The 19,277-nt window shown below is 37.2% G+C and overlaps 1 long non-coding RNA gene across 7 annotated transcripts; it reads left to right on the forward strand.

Annotated features, from left to right (window-relative positions):
• Positions 1-376: 376 nt before the first annotated feature.
• LOC145138163 (uncharacterized) lies at positions 377-4,680 on the forward strand. Of its 7 annotated transcripts, none has more exons than XR_013721352.1 (7): positions 383-571; positions 676-796; positions 1,480-1,568; positions 1,737-1,916; positions 2,049-2,131; positions 3,341-3,930; positions 4,016-4,680. It is a non-coding gene; the product is annotated as an uncharacterized LOC145138163 (long non-coding RNA). The 7 variants fall into 7 exon arrangements; XR_013721355.1 differs by having other exon boundaries at positions 3,341-3,415; XR_013721353.1 differs by having other exon boundaries at positions 377-480; positions 3,341-4,680.
• The last annotated feature ends 14,597 nt before the right edge of the window (positions 4,681-19,277 follow it).

Raw genomic sequence — 19,277 nt, forward strand, 5'->3', positions numbered from 1 at the left:
TTGATTAACTGTCTTGCCTATATAAAGAGTTGAATTTCACTGTAATTGCTTCAATCATAGTTGTCGATTGACAATTGTTGGAATAAATAGTTGCTTCTGTTGCTTCAATCATTTGTTTACTCGATTTCGATTGTTTGTATCTCATTGCATTTGTTTGTTTCAATTGGTAAAACTAATTGATTCGTTTGATTTAATGTTTTTGCCAATTCGTATATTCTTTCTTCACGTAAGGTTAGCTTAGCTTATTGTCTCGATTCATTTGATATTTAGTCGATTGTATAATCAAGTTCGATATATAATTGAAGCTAATGTCCATTAATGTTTAAAATTTCGATTTCATATGTATTAACAATTGTGTTACGTATACTTTTTATATAGAACGTTGAAGTTGTTGCTGGAAAAGTGAATCCACCGACAGATGTATCAAAATCGACAGTTGATCCTAATGGTTCCAATTCGTCTAACATACCTTCACCTGAGGTATCACAATCCAAGATGTTCTCATGACAGATGCCTCACCTATTCAATTATGGATTATTGGTGATTATTTGGAGTAATTAGTTTGATATGTGTATGTTTGTAATACAATTATGTTTCTTTTCTCCTTAAATTATCACTTCACTTCTGTCTAGGTTTAAATGCTACTTCTAATTTGGGTGTTAATCTCTTCTTCAGGGTCAAGAATGGGTCAAGACTGATATGAAAACATGGCAGATCCCGATTAAGATTTGTTTAGTCTTGAATCGGAAAAACTCATCCAGAAACCAAATGAGTGTTCAACTCATACTGGTTTAAGGTAAAAACACTACCATTTGTTGATTTATGCCTAATTTTATTCAACTATATTGTTTTCAATTTCATATTAAGTTTGTATTTTGGAGCTTTTCCTAAAATCTTACATGGATTCAACATCTGTGGGTCGAATTTGGTATAGGATCTTAGTTAAACTTGAAAATCTTAGAAAGGTACTAAGAGATCAGCAACTACATTGCTTATCTCTTTGACCTGCAAGATATATTTTCACAAAAGATGATCCTGCCCTTTAATTTCCCATCAACTTTTAGGCTAACCTTCTAACATAAATAAAAACCTAAAATGGCCAAATTGCCCTTGCACTACCACAAATGCTATTTATTTGGTAGAATTTCCCTTTTACCCCCTTCTGAAATACTTAGACTTAAATCTGAAGCATAGCAAAATTTCAATTCCACTGTTCCCGTGTTTTATTGCAAATGAAGTATGGAATTCAATCCCATCATAATTCGCAACATCCTTTGATCAATGCATTTAAACATTCCACCCTAAAACCATGGAATTCATTTTTTTGGAGTAAATTACATTTTTAGTCCCTGAATAGAGCATATAAGTTCCTTCTTTATTTATAGCTTTTATCTGTTTTGGGTGTCTACATTAACATATCTCATTGTAAATAATTATTTATTGTTATCAGTTTTACATATCACTATTATTCATGTTCAGGGACAAATATATGGATAGGGGCAATTACCTCCACCTCATAATATCTCCTTCTCTCTTGTGGTGATTTACTGATTGTTTAAGTCAAATAGGTATAAAGATGTTGTAATTAGCTTTTTACATATCATAGCATGTTTCCCTTTTGAGGAAAGTAGTATGTGGACATTTTTTATTGAACTGGTCACTTTATATTTTAAGAATTTTCACAGTTGATATGTTAACTTATGAGTATTTTATTTGATCCAATTCATAATTTTCAGGTACTATTGGAATTGCAAGATTAAATATTAATCATTTTTGTTTTGAGAATATAAAGAATAGGACAGTTGAAGTGTTAACGTAATGACATGCCTAAAATTAGGATTCAGGAAGGCATATGAGCAGGTCATGCATCATCAGACATGTTGCTAGATTTTGTGATTGGCTTCTTCAGCAATTAGGTTTGATTCTTACATGTTTACATATTGTTATAATAAATAGTGATGCTTTTTACTTCAAGAAACCCTGTTGGCTGTTTGTTTTTGCAATGTATAGTGGTAATTGCTAACCACATTCGATTTTTCTTCTTATAGCAAGTTGAAAATCAAAGTTAGGAGAAAAAGGGAGTAAATAAACAAGTTTAGCAAGTTATCAAGCATTAATCTTCAAGTGTGAGGTAAAATTTATCTTCTGTTGTAGAATAGTAATTTTTGTAAATTTAGTGAGATATATGCAAAAAAAATTATAGAATCTGATTTGTAGAGAGTTATATAACATGTTTATAGTTTGTTATGGAAAGATTTCCATTTTCATAACATATTTTGAATACTTCTCTCCTTCGGCTTCTACACGTCTCTGCTTCCTTTTCTTTCTTTTTCTCAAAACATTCAACTTCAATCATGAACACACTTAAAAATTTTGTAGAAGAGGGTTTCAACATAAAGGCTGTAGAAATGAGCACATATATGAGTTTTCTCTCAAAAGAAAATATTTCCTGGTGGTATCTCCTTGATGCTTTTCTTTGTTGTAAGTTTAGCTTAGTTTCTTGTACTTGCTTCTTATCTATAAATGTGAATTTTTTTTTAACTTTTTTGTTATTAGGGGAAATTGATATATGATATGGATCCATTTAAACTATTATAAACCAAGAACCCCTTTGAGTAGTGCCCCAGATTAGTTTAGATTAACCTACATAAATTTTATAGCTTCATGATATCTGTGGTGTTAATAGTTTTTGGTGTTTTTAGGCACCCATATAATCATCACTTTATGTCATTTTTCAAAGTCATAAATAGCTGGACTTGGTCAAATCGATTTCCCTACTTGTCCCCATCCAACCCCTTTAATGGAGTGTTTGGAAATGCAATTTGAAAGTGATGATGTGATATAAAGTGCTCAAAATATATTGTCTTTTTTTTAGAACGGCCAAAAAAAATTGGGTGGTAGAGTTCGATTATTGGTTGCTCAAAAACAGATAACCAACTACAACATATTGCATGGCAGAGTTTGAAGTTATATTAGTAATATAATTAGTTGTTTGATTATTTCAAATTCTTATTATTTAAAAGACTAATAGATAAAAGAGAAAATTACTAATCTAGCCATTTTCCTAATGACTTTTCTAATTTTAGCCAAAATTTAGGACTTAGCTAAAAATAGTCATCAAAACCATACTCTTTCAAATAAATGGTCTACGGTTTCGGGTTTCATATAAAAAAAAATCATTAGTGAACCTATCATTCATGTTTTTCCCATATTTCTTTTATAACTGTTAAATAGTGAAGCTTTTGTTTTTTTAAAGTCTTTTTTTAATAATACTTATTTGTACCTTCTAAATGTTTAACCCCATTAATATAACGTTATGGATTTACTCATATCTTTTTAGGTGTGCTTTATGAAAAAATCACGACAAATGGAAATTGCAATTCTAATGGGAATGCTGATGCCTATTCTGGTAAAGGTATACTTGTAGATCTGCAAACCAAAGTATGCCTAATAACCTAGCATCTAAATTTTAAAACTTTTTAATCAAGTTTTTGAGGTTCTATAAACAAAAAAAATCTAATGACATGGTAATCCAAGTATGTGTATTTTTATGATTGATTTAATGTATCAGGATACAAAACTCCAAAAATATGTACATCTCCTTAAAGGGCCCATCTGGAATAGAAAAAACGATGGTAAACAAAAGTACATTGCTATTTTCAATGATCACCATCTTCTAACTATACTTTTATGATCAAAGTTCTATTTTTACTCTAATGATCAAAAAAAATTCTTTAACGTAAATAAGTAACCTTTTATATTTCATAAAGTACATAATTATACCTTACCTTTAAAAAAAAAAAAAACAATGAAATTTTACATAAAAACTCTTTAATTTTCACTTTTATAGATACTAACATTTCAAAATTAGTTTTTTATGTGTTATTGTTTCGTGAATTAGATGGAAGAATCCAAATTCTTGTCATCTAGGTGTGGCTTTTTCCATATATACCATTTGCCATATCCGTTGAGTTTACTTGGTTCTGAATCAGTATGTGTCATTTCCTCTTTGTAGCGAAAACATGAGGATACTGATATTCAATTGTATTATCGGCCACTTGAGTCTTGCGAAACAGGGACAACTAGCAAAAAATTCCCAAATTACCCCTGATTAGCTTCATAATGGTGGAATGTATTATCTTATGTAACTTTTATTCTGATTAATAAATTGGAACTTGATGGTCAACTATTGATCCATGTTTGTATGTTCAGGTGTTCACCATGATTAATTCTATGAAGACTTTGGATCTTCTGAATACCCTATAAGACCTTGATGATCAGTTACTTTCGTAGAATATGATTAGAATGTGATAGATATTCTTCGATCTTCTAGAACCTTTTGAATTTTGATGATGATCAGTTACAAAGTTGCCATGCAGATTTCGAAGAGATGGTCCGGGAAGATTGGCTTTTATGTACTTACAAATTTACCCTTCCAAAAGAGCAAAATGGTGATCTACCCAATAGTTGGTCAATTCCCCAATAGATGCTAAACGATGTTGGCATCTGTTAAACACATGATGATAGGAAACGATAGATTTGTAGTTATGCAAAATGGACAAATAATATATGTTGAGCATATGATGTTGTAGTGATCCCTGTTTAGTTTCGTTTTACACTTGCTTAGTGGATTCTACATTTTTATAGATTTGTTGTTTGGTGTATTAAGGTCCTATTCTAGCCACCGATAATAAATTGTAAATCCTTATTGCAAATGAGTTAATAGCCCGAGGTAGTAATTTTTTACCATTTGCATGCTAATACTTCTCTTGACAGGACTATTCTTTGACCTGCAGATTATATTGATAAGATAACAAAAATGGATATCCAAGATTGCATAAGTCTTCTATGTCACTCATAGAATGGTACCCAACACAAATTATCAACTTTATGTCATTTGAAGACATTATTTGTTGAAATGTTAAAGGTTAGGTGTCTATATTAGTCTCCCCCCTTTTATGATCAACTGTTTAAGTAATTTCTGAGCTGTTAACCATGAGGATTTTGTTGAGCAAGTAAAGAAAATATTAACTAAGATTTTTTCAAATACGAAAACACCACATATAGTAGAAAAGAAGCGTGTATTAAACATTTTTTTAAGTTCAAACAAGCCCCTTTTTATGAAAATTGATAGAAGTATGTTGTTTTTTGCATTAAATCCTTTTCTTAAAAAATATTAACAAAAATCATCTGAGTTACTGGATGCCCAAACTTTAAAGTAACAATACATTTTCTTATTAGCACGATGTAGTTTGCAAATTTTAACCAATCATAACATTGTACTTTCATTTCTTTATTTCCTAATATAACAATGAGTTACCTATTACTGTTTTCATGTTTTAAGTACAAATCCAATCATTGGAATTCATCGGCATGATTGAAGCAACATTTGTTTTACTTACACATTTCAAGGGTACATCATGTAATGTATCATCAACTGTATAGACAAGGACATTATAAACAATGAATGATAATTCATTTATCGGGTTAGGTCAACCCGTTAATGTGTTTTATGACATTATTTTGTATCTTGCATTTCTTTCCCAGTTTTCAGTGTATTTCTATTAATCGATATGTTTTGTATCTTTGCATAAGAAATGTTCTTATTGTAACTTATCAAATTGTTTTAGTAAGTTAAAAACTACAATCATTTCATAATTTTTTTTGTAAGTACTATCCGTAAGTTCAAATTTCTATAAACATAGCAATGTACTTGAAAGTATTGGTTAAAAAGTATAAGTAGGTGGCTATTTATGGTATATAAATGACGTACATTGCTTTTTTTGGATAATAATGAAAAAGTAAATGGCTATTTATGTTTACCAATAGAAGTAAGTTGTGTTTTTCAAAAAGTTTTAAGTACAATGCTAATATAGAAACAAATTACATAATGATGATATAGAAGAAAGTAAAGTCAATTTTGTTATTACAACGGTCATTCGACAACTGTCATATTTTAAACAAATGTATAAATGGGGCTGGGGCAAAATGGTAATTCGTCTTTGAAAATAATAGCATTGTACTTATTTTCAATAAACATTTTGTTATTTTTCTTATTTAAGCATTGTACTTTCAAATATAGCATCATACATTAATTTTTAGTTCTTATTTTAAAGAAAATTATGTTATTTTCTTATTTAAGCATTTACTTTCAAATATAGCATCATACTTTCATTTTTAATTAATATTTTCAAAAAAAAATTATGTTTTTTCTTATTAAGCCATTGTACTTTCAAAATACAATCGTTAAATAAGAAAACAAAACAAATAATTAAAAAAATGAAGATTTAGAAATGAATGTTAAATATATAATTAGACAAACAAAAAAAAAGTACATTTCACAAATCAAACGAGGGGATAATGGTCATTCGACAATTATCATATTTTAAACAAATGTAACATGTCCACCGGACGGGTATGACACTAGTTGGAATTGTTATCGCCTAAGTTAATTCCTGACTTTTGGTTTTCCTCCACCACCGTCATAATGACCGGCGACTCTTTATTTTTAACCTCTTTCCATATTGATATTTGAAGAAAAAAATTTGTAACATGTACATCACATGTGTTTAACTTCTTTCCATATATATATATATATATATATATATATATATATATATATATATATATATATATATATATATATATATATATATATAACCTTATTTTTCGAATAGCGCGTACAGCACGTGAATATGCCTTAAAGAAGAGCGTATGTCAGCGGTTGAAGATGGTCAATCGTCGCTCTAGACACCACGTTTCAAAGAGAGAGGTACATCGGTCCTCAACCACCGCTTTCTTTCAGGCTCCCGTTTCTCCAAAAGAAACCCTTCAATGGACACGTTGCTTCTATCCTCACACATATATCGTCACATCTGTTTCCTTACCGGAATACAACTGCTCCTTATCTTCTATTTATCGTCGCCACCACTGCCCCCATCGACGCACCAACAGTGCTTTAGAACTCCAGTATCGTTTTCAACCTTCATCACCAGTTGCTAGCATTATTGCCCGGTAGACAACCGCTCATGTTTTAAAAAGTTCGATCATTAGACCTATAACTTGGTTGTATCTCTTGTTTGTTGGTGGATTTTAGTGGAGGTTATCTGCAAAAGTGTAAAGCACTGTTCAAACTGACAACAAATATGATGGATTAAATCCTGGAGCATCACGTATAGTGGATTTTAGGCGAATCGAAATGTTTTATGGGTCGTATTTAAGGTGAACACATATTTCTCTGATTCTTAAGAAACCACTCTTCCTTCTCATTGTTCCCTGTTTTTTCTCTATCTTTTTTTTTTTGCGGCCCTTTGATCCTCAACGTCGGCCAATAATCTGGTTAGTTATGTCAATCAAAATCTCTTTAGTGTTTTGTAGAAATTAAATTGCGGTTTTTTAATCCAATAATATTGGTTTCTCCATTCGTTTGAAGATTGATTGATCTTCTTGAATTCTTCAACAGAGAACACCGACGACATCATCCACAAAAAAACACTAATTTATTCTCTTATTCGAGACAGGTAATAAGTTTAAAATAAACCCCTGTCAAATTATTGGCTTAATATTACATCAGTGCAAAATCAATGGGTTTTCATTTTTAATTAAGGATCCTAAAGATTTTTATTTTATGTATGTAGTGGGAGTGCCTCTTTCTTCTTCGGGTCATGGGAGGTCCGCTATCTTGATGTACTTTCATGATTTTTTTTATTTTCTGTACAAGGTTTTTGTGCTTTGATCGTTTTCTCAAGTATTTTCAATATGAATCGATGATGTTCAACCTAGGTAGGTTCTCAATCACATATAGAACGATTCCCACAATGTGCCAAATCATTTAAAAAGACCTGCTTTACTTCTTGTAACATCTTCAAGTTGATGGTTGTAATGAGCTGATGATGTCCATTTACTGATGGGGTTGGTTGCAAGATTCGGTTATTGATGAACAAATAGAAGAGAATTTGTTCCACTTGCTAGATGAGGAAACATATAACAACCAAACCAGAATCGGATTTCCTTCAACAGTTTATGTGATGTTAACGTTTGGTTTCTAATTTCTACATATAACCATTTTTGTTCATTTAATTTGATTATTAACTCTTTTAGAACTCAATTTCTTGACTTATTATGTATATGGTTAGTAAATTTATTCCGGTGTCTACTTCTTGGTTTATTTATTTATTTTTGGTTTTTTGGAGCAATATTAATACAATGATGGTTATAAGAACTTGACACAGATCTTTCATCATAAGAAGAAAAAATGGAAAGATGTTGGAATCTGCAAAAAAGAATTTCTAATGAGTTAAAAGGAATCGAATTTAAATTTAAAAGGAAGAGGAATTGAATTAAGTAATCATGGAAAGATGAATCATATAAATTGGTAAGATTTGGATTTTGGAAAATAATGTTCATGAAAAATAGCTTGAGAGGATTAAATGCCAGAAATAACATTATTTATGCTTCTACTTTATGCAATTTATCATTGGCCGGTAGAATTAATATAATTTACGCAATTGCCATTAACTGACTTTTCGTTATTGCTGGAAGATGCGAGTGTTCAAAGGCCACTCTAATGCACCACCAACACCAAGGGAGACTTTAAATGACAAAGATATCTTTCTAGAAAATTTCCTTTTCTTTTAATTAGTTTTGATGCATTTTGATGGCAATATCTGTTGGGTCTGTTTTTTTCCTTCATTTAAAACCCAAATGCTCATTTTTTTTTTTTTCATTTTTTAAAGCTTTTAACTTTTTTTCCGGGTTGTTAAAGCAACTTATCAAGCCTCGAGCTCTCTGGTAAATTGGATAGCACTTACAAATATTTTGTCATTAAGAAAAAAACCTATATTTAAAGTTTTTTTTTTCAACATAGTAGAAATTAAACCTTACAAATTAAATTATAACTTAATTTTGTTTTATGTTTGTGATCTATCTCTACAGATTCTGGATAGTGGTCATTTTTAGGTATAGAAAGGGCTGTCAAAGCTATGTTAATGCAGAAAATGCAATGTACTTTTAACTATTTGACTATTATAGCAATTGACTTTCATTTTTATAATTAAGGTGTAATGGATTGAAAGCTTATTGATTATAAAATTGTACTGCAATGAGTTAGTGATGACACAAAACTTTTGCTCATTATTAAAACTTAAGCAAAGGAAATATAAGTTTGGCTACTATTCTTTTCTGTTGGTTAAACTTGTGCTTCAAATAGTAGTATAATTTTCAATTTATGGCAAATGTATAGTATTTATAACAGGGAAATTTTGGCTAAAACCTTTTAACATTAATTTTGATAATATAAGCATTTTTTTTATTTAAGACATACTTCTAAAACCTTACGTGTTATAGAATTAGTCTTTCAATCATGCAATCTCTTTTATGAAATACCAAAATTACCCTTCATGTGTCGTGCTTAGCACGGGCCTTAAACGTGTATATATATATATATAAAAGGTCCATGCTTAGACTACAAGGTATGTATGGGAAAGATCTTTCATTTTTTGAATGTCACGTCAAATTTCTTTCACTCACATTTATGTCACCAAAAGGCAAAAAAATGGTTACTTTTCACTACCTTTTAAAGGGAATTAAATATAACACCGTAAATTTTCAAACAAAATTTTCATTATAAAATCACATAATTTTCATTAACACATTTCACAAAAACCCCAAAGTGTCAAATTATCAAAAACACATATCCATAATTGTTTGAATAAAAATCCAGGATCCTCAAATACATAACTCCATCTCGTGTGTACAATCAACCCGGTGCCTTCCCGCGATTCTGAAAAGTACCTGAAACACATATCACATAACACGGTAAGCACGAAGCTTAGTGAGTTCCCCAAAATACCACACACATCTCATTAGCCTCTCATGGCTATATCTCGAATAACACCCTCCGTTCAATGTGTCTCGGTGGAACCCTCCGGTCCCACAACTCGGGTGGACCCTCCGGTCCTAACTCAGTAAAGCTCAGAATAATACACAACATAAATCACAAAGACATAATGCATGATATCACAATACTCAATATAAACATACAAGACCATCCGGTCACACAAAGTTACCACTCATGGTAAGTATATTGAGAAGACTCGTCTCGTAAGCAAACAAATAAACCTCGTACTCGAATCACCGGTCTAGCCTCCGCCTAACACATACCATAATTATCTCTAATTAATAAACGACCCTCAAAGAAGCCAGGCTAAACCCACTACAAATTCACATAAGGATAAAAGACCATTCTACCCTTCTCTGGCCTCTATAGTCCATAACTTGACCAAACCCTAAAAGTCAACAAAAGTCAACCGCAGCGCGTACGCTGGGCGTACAACCCCTTTACACTGGGCGTACTATCTCGCCATGCATGCATCGGGGATCCTCGACGCTACGATGCGCGTACCTGGGAGTACGATCGGCGTACGTCCCAGACTTGTTTTTCCCACTCTCTTGGTCTTAATCCGTTAAGACCATAGCTATACTCTCAGATCTGGACTCCCTAAAGACTCATTCTCTATAAAGTTCGTGACTTTAAGCCTGTGCATGGCTGAGAAAGTCCCAAACCCAAAAACTCTCACTCTTTACTCCCAAAAATGCTCATATCTCATGCATGGGGTGGTTTTGACGTCCAAGACCCCATTTTTATGAGTCCACTCGACTAAAGACACTTAAAGGGACATATATTAGGCTCTGGAGTTCAAAAAACTCATAAAGCTTCAAGCTTTTGGACAAGAACCCTAAAATGAACCATAATATGAACAAATCAAAAAGGATGAGAAAGCTTTGAACTTTATACCTTCAAATGATGCTCCAACCACAGAAAAGCTTAGATCCAAAGCCTAGACTCCAACTCTATTCTCTTCAATGCTCCTTCTTCACGCAAAGAATCCCACAAGAACACTTAGAAGCCCACAAATGGTCACTCAAGCTAAAGGAATGGAAATTAGGGTTTTGAGAGGGTTGAAGGCTGGAAATAGTGGCCAGAAATGAGGCCATCATGTTCCTTAAATAGGGACACACCCCACAATTAGGGTTTTCACTCTGAGCCTAGTACGCCCAACGTACTAGGTGGTCTCCGCGTCCAAATCACGCACATGAGTACGCTGAGCGTACACACGTGTACGCCCTGCGTACTCAACTACCACCTTTTCTCACTTAAAGGGCCAAACTTGACATTTATAATAAAACAAGAGTTTATGATATATACCTGGTCTTGGGATGTTACAATCCCCCCCCCCCCCACTAAAATCAGACTTCGTCCTCGAAGTCATCTTCTGGAAATAACTCTGGGTACTGCTCCCGCATCTCGGACTCCGGCTCCCAAGTCCACTCGGATCCCTTCCGATGTTGCCACTGGACCTGAACCAGGGGCACCTCTTTATTCCTCAAGACCTTCACCTTCGTATGCAAGATCGCTATCGGCCTCTCAATATAGTTCAGGCTTTCATCAACCTGAATGTCCTCTAAAGGTACCACCGTCGTCTCATCGGCTACACACTTCCTCAGTTGGGACACGTGGAAGGTGTTATGAATCTGGCTCAACTCTACAGGCAGCTCCAACCGACAAGCTACCTCACCCACTCGGGCGATCACCCTGAAAGGACCAATGTATCTAGGGCCCAGCTTGCCTCGTTTCCTGAATCGGATCACCCCTTTCCATGGGGATACCTTCAGGAGGACAAAATCTCCGACCTGAAACTCTACTTCTGAACGGCGTCGGTCGACGTAACTCTTCTGACGACTCTGGGTTGTCAATAATCTCTGCCTGACCCGTTGGATCTGCTCTGTCGTCTTGAGCACTATCTCAGTGCCCCCCATCACTCTCTGCCATACCTCTCCCCAACATATGGGAGTCCGACACCTCCTCCCATATAAGAGCTCAAAGGGAGGCATACCAATACTGGAATGATGGTTGTTGTTGTATGAAAACCCAGCCAAGGGAAAATAAGTGTCCCAACTTCCACCGAAGTCCATAACACATGTATGTAGCATGTCCTCGAGCGTCTGAATCGTCAGTTCACTCTGCCCCGTTTGTATGTGGGTGGTACGCGGTACTGAAGTGCAACCAGGTACCCAGCTCCTCATGAAATTTCTTCCAGAACCTGGAAGTAAAACGCATATCTCGATCTGACACTATCGATGTCGGCACTCCATGCCGTGCAACCACCTCTCACACGTAGATCTCAGCCAACTTCTCTGCAGAAGAGCTCTCACTGATAGCTAGGAAGTGAGCACTCTTCGTCAACCGGTCTACAATCACCCAAATCGCGTCGACACCTTGCGCAATCCTCGGTAAGGTGATAAAATCCATGGAAATCTACTCCCACTTCCACTGGGGAATCTCTAGAGGCTGCAACGGGCCATGTGGATGCTGATGCTCTGCCTTAACTTGGCGACAGGTCAAGCATCTCTCAACTACCCATGCCACATCTCTCTTCATACAGGGCCACCGGTAATCCCTCTTCAGATCCAAATACATCTTAGTGCCCCCCGGGTGGATCGAGAATCTCGATCTATGTGCCTCCTCCATCAGTATACGCCAAGCTCCAGCTGTATAGGGCACCCATATCCGCCCACAGAAAGTCAGAAGTCCCCGAATATCCGTCTCAAACTCGTAAATGTGTCCGATCACCCGCTCCTTACGGTTCTCCGGTCTCACGGCCTCCGCGTGGGCCTCTCGGATGGTATCTAAGACTGGAGTCATCACCGTCATCCTCATGCACACATCTCGGATCGAAGCACTCGCTGCTCTGCGGCTCAAGGCATCGGCTACCACGTTAGCCATGCTCGGATGATACAAGATCTCACAGTCGTAGTCTTTCACTACATCTAACCACCTCCTCTGTCTCATATTCCGGTTGGGCTGATCCGTGAGGTACTTCAAGCTCTTATGGTCTGTGTGTATGGTACACCGGACTCCATACAGATAGTGGCGCCAGATCTTGAGGGCGAACACCACCGCCCCCAACTCCAAATCATGGGTGGGATATCTCGTCTCGTGAGGCTTCAACTGTCTCGATGCATATGCTATCATGTGCCCTCTCTGCATCAATATCGTACCCATCCTTGATATAGATGCATCACAGTAAACTACGAAGTCCTCCACTCCCTCGGGAAGGGCTAACACTGGAGCTTCGCACAATCTCTGGCGAAGAGTCTCGAATGAGGCCTGCTGCTCGGGCCCCCAGGCAAAAGTAACACCCTTCCTGGTCAATCTGGTAAGAGGAACAACAATCTTGGAGAAATCTATGATAAATCTCCGGTAGTAGCCCGCCAGGCCAAGGAAACTCCTAATCTCGGATGCGGATCTCGGCACCTCCCATCTCATAACTGCCTCAATTTTGGTCGGGTCGACCAAAATCCCATTCTGATTAACATGGTACCCCAGGAACTGGACCTCTCGTAACCAGAAATCACACTTGGAGAATTTGGCATAAAGTCTCTTCGTCCTCAATACTCCAAGAATCTCCCGAAGATGCTCCTCGTGCTGCTCTCTGGACCTCGAGTATACCTGAATATCGTCGATGAACACGATCACCGACCGATCCAACATGGGCCTGCACACCCGGTTCATGAGATCCATGAACGTTGTCGGTGCGTTGGTGAGTCCGAAAGGCATCACCACAAACTCGTAGTGCTCATAACGAGTCCTAAAGGCCGTCTTCTGGATATCCTCCTCGCAAACTCTCATCTGATGATATCCAGATCTCAAATTAATCTTGGAAAACCAAGATGCCCCCTGCAACTGATCGAATAAATCGTCGATCCTCGGTAGTGGGTAACGGTTCTTAACCGTCAACTTGTTCAACTCCCGGTAATCGATGCACATCCGGTGTGAACCATCCTTTTTCTTGACAAAAAGGATCGGTGCTCCCCACGGTGAGCTACTCGGTCTGATAAAACCCTTCCCCATCTCACTCCCGATACCCTCTCTAGCCCTCTTGAAGCACCCCCGAAGCCCCGGTATCATCACGACGCTCCGAAGATCCAGAGAAAAAAAGAGTTTTCGAGCCGAAGCTCTGCCCACGAGAAGCTCGGTGTGTGAAGATATCCCGGATTCATCGAAGAATTACTACTTGAAGAGCCGTAGTGCTGTCCGAGCATCGTCTTATCAAGTGAGTGCATAGTCTCTTTCATAAACACGATTTTAATACAAGTATTGTTTGAATGTATTAAGTATACATTTTAAGAGAGTGTATAATCCCTTTCTTCTAACACATAGTTATGAAGTATCTTCTATAGAATACGTGCTATGTGTATATATATTATCTATGTATTTGGAGTGAGTATTGATTAATATTTTATACAGGTTTTAAGTTGTATATGAATGTATAAGTATATTGTTATCTACTAAAATGTTGGGTAAAACATGGGTAGATAGTTGACGTGTGATAAAATGATGAGAGGCCTCGATGTTATTGTGATCTAGTCATCTAGCGGAGTTTAGATGACGACCACGGACTTTTCTAGACAGTCTAGTGGAACACTGGCAGGCTCGCCACCTGTAGGTGTTAATGAACTTGGGTGTTCATTTGCTGTACTCCATCCCCCACATGGCTGCCTTATTTGATATATATTGTTGAGGAAACCCTGAAGCATGTGTTGTCACCCCGATGAAAATCCTTAGGCTAGGTCCCTTGTGATAGTTGTTTTAGGGACGTAAAGTGAGGATAACGGGAATGGGTAATTGGGTTATTTTTGGTTGATGAAATTAATATAATTATTTATTGTGGGTTGAAAACCCTATATGCTCACTAGGCTCCCAAGCCTGACCCACTCAGTTTTCTTTGTATTACAGGTAGTGGTGCGAGAGCATAAGTTGGACGACTTATCAAGATATTTTTATTATAGGCCTGTAGTGTATATAACTATTGTAAGGCTTATAATGTGTCGTTTATGCTTTTGTCTGTATCGGAACATGACATCCCGAGTTTTGTTATATAATGAAAATACATTTCTTTAAGAAATGCTTTGGTAAATCGTATTTTATCATATTTCGTTTTGGGAACAAATTCCGCAACTCTTCTAATCAAAGGATTACTCTGAAATTATTTTAAAAAGCATAAATTAAACCGGTCTTTTCTGGCCGTGAATTTGGGGATGTCACAGTTAGTATCAGAGCATCAGTTTAAGCGAACTAGGAATTTATAGGATTTCTAGACTTAAACTTAGGATGCTAAGTAAAGATTGTGAGATGAGTGTCTGTTGTATTTTAGACACGAGCACTAGTATATTTTAGGAAAGATGCCTAAAATGCTTTTATGTGCTAAATGTTATATGATTGCCATATATGATGTTATTTGTTCGGATCTACGGTTTATTGCCAACCGGATCTGGAAACCTTATGTGTTTAGGATTCTAAGCGTAGGATTACGGTATTAGAACTAGCATGTAAACGTTTCGGAGTAATTTGGATAATTTAAATATCTATCATGAATGAGGATCTAAATTCACCTTATTCGGTGTATAGATCAACAATGGCAAGAACAACAATTGGATCTCGGAGATGGAACTAGCCTTCATGACGTGTGGTTGCAGAGGCAAGTTGCATACCACGTTCGCAGTACGTCAGTTCAGAGGTGGCGCTGTTCGTTGGTGGAACACTCTGGGGAAGACCCTAAGCCCTAATGAGCCACTGCAACTGACTTAGGCAGAGTTCTTGGTGCAATTCAAGCGCAAGTTCTACTCGGCCCAAAATCTGCTGGAGTTGGAGAACAAATTTCTGACATCGAAGAAAGACAGCATGTCAGTTGATGAATACACCAATTCCTTTACAGACAAAATAGAGTTTGCTTTGCGCATCGTCCCAGACGAGCTGACAAAAGTTGACCAGTACGCAAAAGGACTCACATGGGAGTACACAGTGCCAGTACGTCAGGCACCTACTCTGGAGACAGCTATTTTGGCTGCCAAGTCTGTTGAGGATATGATCAAGGGGAGAACCGTCAGCAAGGTTGAAGTTGGCGAAAAGAGAAAGTTTGAAGGAACTTCAGGTTCCAACAAGAAAAGCAAATTTTCGAAGTCTAATTCGAAGAAGTTTGGAGGAGGAGGAAAAGGCGAAGGGAAATGGTGTGAAAAGTGCAAGAAAAAGCACTCTGGGAAGTGTAGTGAGGAGGTGACCTGCTACAAATGTGGAAAAACTGGGCATTATGCCAACAAGTTTCCGTCCAACAAGAGGATGTACTTTGGATGTAACGAAGAAGGGCACATTTTGAAAGACTGTTCGAAAAAGAAGGAGGCAGCAAAACCCAACATTCCACCAAAGCCGAAGGCGAGAGCCTTTCAGATGACACTTGAAGCTGCGAAGGAAGAAGTTGATGTCGCTTCAGGTACCTTTCTCGTAAACGAATTGTCTGCCCAAATTTTATTTGATTCTGGAGCCAACTACTCCTTTATTTCGCATGAATTTGGTAGAAAACTAGCTTTGCCTGTCGATAGACTAGATAATGCTTTATTAGTCGAAGTTGCTAGTGGCAAGTTTGTACCTGTTGGCCATATTATGAAAAACATCCTCATCGACTTGAATGGGAATAAGTTCCATGAGGAATTATTTCCTATCGAACTAAACGCTTTCGACATCGTGTTGGGAATGGATTGGCTTAGCGCCAATGATGTCGAAATATTATGCAGGAAGAAGATAGTAAAAGTAAACCCGCCAGGGAATGAGTCATTTATGGTGTATGGGGACAACGCAGGGTAAATTCTGGAATCATTTCTCTTATGAAAGCCAGAAAGTGTTTGGCCAAAGGATGTACATCATATTTGGCATTCGTGATTGATGCAAAGAAGGAGAAAAAGGAGATGCAGAGCATTCCCGTGGTGTGTGATTATCCGGAAGTATTTCCCGAAGATCTTCCTGGATTACCGCGTGATCGACAAGTAGAATTCTGTATCGACTTGTTTCTAGGAACCACGCCAATAGCAAAAGCACCGTACCGATTAGCACCAACAGAGATGAAGGAGCTGATGATGCAACTTCAGGAGTTATTGGACAAAGGTTTCATTAGACCTAGTTCATCACCCTGGGGAGCTCCGGTGTTATTCGTAAAGAAAAAGGATGGGAGTATGAGGATGTGCACTGATTACAGAGAGCTGAATAAGGCAACGATAAAGAATAGATATCCATTGCCAAGGATTGATGACCTGTTCGATCAACTACAAGGTTCAAGTTATATTTCAAAGATTGACCTAAGGTCAGGATATCATCAGCTGAAGGTGAGACAGCAGGATATCGAGAAGACTGCATTTAGAACACGATATGGACACTACGAGTTTTTGGTTATGTCGTTTGGACTAACCAATGCTCCAGCAGCATTCATGGATTTAATGAACATGGTTTGTAAACCGTTCCTTGATAAATTTATAATAGTGTTCATAGATGACATTCTGATTTACTCGAAAAGCCAAGAGGATCATGACAGACACTTGCGAGAAGTGTTAGAAGTCTTGAAGAAGGAGAAGTTGTATGCTAAGTTCTCCAAATGTGATTTTAGGATTCGAGAAGTCCAATTCTTGGGTCACGTGGTCAACCAAGAAGGGATAATGGTTGATCCAGCAAAGATTGAAGCTGTGATGAAGTGGGAACAACCAAAAAGTCCCACAGAGATCCGAAGCTTTCTGGGATTAGCCGGATATTACCGAAGGTTTATCCAAGGCTTTTCTTCGATCGCTACTCCATTGACAGCTTTGACCCACAAAGGAGCTACTTATGCTTGGAGTGATAAGCACAAAGAATCATTCGAGTTGCTAAAGAAGAAGCTATGTGAAGCACCGATTCTTTCTCTACCCGATGGAGATGAGGACTTCGCTGTCTATAGTGATGCGTCTGGGGTTGGGTTGGGTTGTGTTTTAACCCAAAGAGAAAAGGTGATAGCATATGCGTCTCGACAGCTGAAAGAGCATGAAAAAAACTACCCCACTCATGATCTGGAGTTTGCAGCGGTAGTATTTGCTCTAAAAATATGGAGGCATTACCTCTATGGCACGAAGTGCAAACTTTTCATTGATCATAAGAGTCTCCAATATCTCTTTAATCAGAAAGAATTGAATATGAGGCAAAGACGCTGGCTAGAGTTACTTAAGGACTACGACTGTAAGATACTTTACCACCCCGGTAAAGCCAATGTTGTTGTTGATGCTCTCAGTCGGAAAGTCAATCTTGAGAGAAAAAGGCCAAGAGCGTTGAGAATAGAAGTTGTCTCGACAATTGTGAAGAGTATAAAGAAAGCTCAAGAAGAAGCTTCTGAGAAGAATGACCAAAAGGAAGAACGTTTGGGCAAAACGTTAGTGTTCGGTATAAACAGTCACGGACTGAAGGTATTCCAAGATCAAATTTGGGTGCCTAAGTCAGGAGGAATAAGAGATCTTCTAATGGAATAAGCTCACAAAACCATGTACTCGATTCATCCTGGCAGCACTAAAATGTATAGGGACCTAAAACCCTACTACTGGTGGCCGACGATGAAGCTTGATGTTGCAAAGTATGTGGCCGAGTGTGTGACATGTGCTAGAGTTAAGGCACAACATCAGAAACCATATGGGAGTTAAGAACCTTTACCTGTACCGATGGGTAAGTGGGAAGACATTGCCATGGATTTTGTCACTAAACTGCCCAGAACAAAGAATAGTCACGACATGATGTGGGTGGTCGTTGATCGCTTCACTAAGAGTGCGCACTTCATAGCAGCCAATGAGAAATGGTCTATGGATAAACTTGCGAATTCTTACGTGAAGGAAATTTTGAGGCTTCACGGTGTTCCCTTAACGATTGTATTGGATCGTGACAGTCGTTTCACCTCAAGGTTTTGGAAAAGTCTACAAGAGGAATTGGGTACGAAGTTGTGTTTGAGTACAGCTTACCATCCACAGACTGATGGTCAGAGCGAACGGACGATACAAACACTTGAAGATATGTTGAGAGAATGTACCCTGGAATTCCAAGGCAACTGGGATGAACATTTGCCTTTGGTAGAATTTTCCTACAATAATAGTCTCCACTCGAGCATTAAGATGGCACCTTATCAAGCTTTGTACGGACAGAAGTGTCGTACGCCATCTTGTTGGCTTGAGGCTGGGGAAAAGCAGTTTATGGGACCCGAGATAGTCCATCAGACTGCTGAAAAGCTGAAAATAATTAGGGAGAGAATGTTAGCGGCTCAGGATCGTCAAAAGAGCTATGCTGACAAGAAAAGACGACCGATGACATTTGAAGTTGGAGATTCAGTTTTGCTTAAAGTCTCTCCGTGGAAGGGACTTATAAGATTTGGTAAAAGAGGAAA

The sequence above is a fragment of the Lactuca virosa genome, chromosome 9 (genome assembly GCF_052849685.1).
Source record: "Lactuca virosa cultivar CGN04683 chromosome 9, Lactuca_virosa_CGN04683_v6, whole genome shotgun sequence".
NCBI classification, from domain to species: domain Eukaryota; kingdom Viridiplantae; phylum Streptophyta; class Magnoliopsida; order Asterales; family Asteraceae; genus Lactuca; species Lactuca virosa.